Below are 535 nucleotides of genomic sequence, written 5' to 3'. Positions count from 1 at the left end.
TCCAACAACGAAGATCGGAGTGGCGGAGCAATGGAACCGGGGACCAGTGATGATCACCAGGAAACCAAACCAGGAAACCAAACCAGGGAACCATGAAATGTTTCTCATAGCGCGCTTGTGATCATCACTCCAGACCCCAAATGACTTGTTTCCATGTACCGCATGATAAAAATGCTGCTGCAACGAGGGTTAGCCGGATGGAGGATTAGGTAATCAGTTCAGTGGTTGTATACTAGATTTTCGCAGGTCCAATGTTTTAGTTTTAGTCCTCGTATGTCCTTTGTGTTCATTGCAAAATCTTCTGATGAAGCTGTCATATGTAAAGTGGTTGTATACTAGATTTTCACAGGTCCAATGTTTAGTCCTCGTATGTCCTTTGTGTTCATTGCAAAATCTTCTGATGAAGCTGTCATATGTAAAGTGGTTGTATACTAGATTTTCACAGGTCCAATGTTTAGTCCTCGTATGTCCTTTGTGTTCATTGCAAAATCTTCTGATGAAGCTGTCATATGTAAAGTGGTTGTATACTAGATTT

The sequence above is a fragment of the Triticum dicoccoides genome, chromosome 2B (assembly GCF_002162155.2).
Source record: "Triticum dicoccoides isolate Atlit2015 ecotype Zavitan chromosome 2B, WEW_v2.0, whole genome shotgun sequence".
Taxonomy (NCBI): Eukaryota; Viridiplantae; Streptophyta; class Magnoliopsida; order Poales; family Poaceae; genus Triticum; species Triticum dicoccoides.
Note: the sequence above shows the minus strand (reverse complement) of the source record.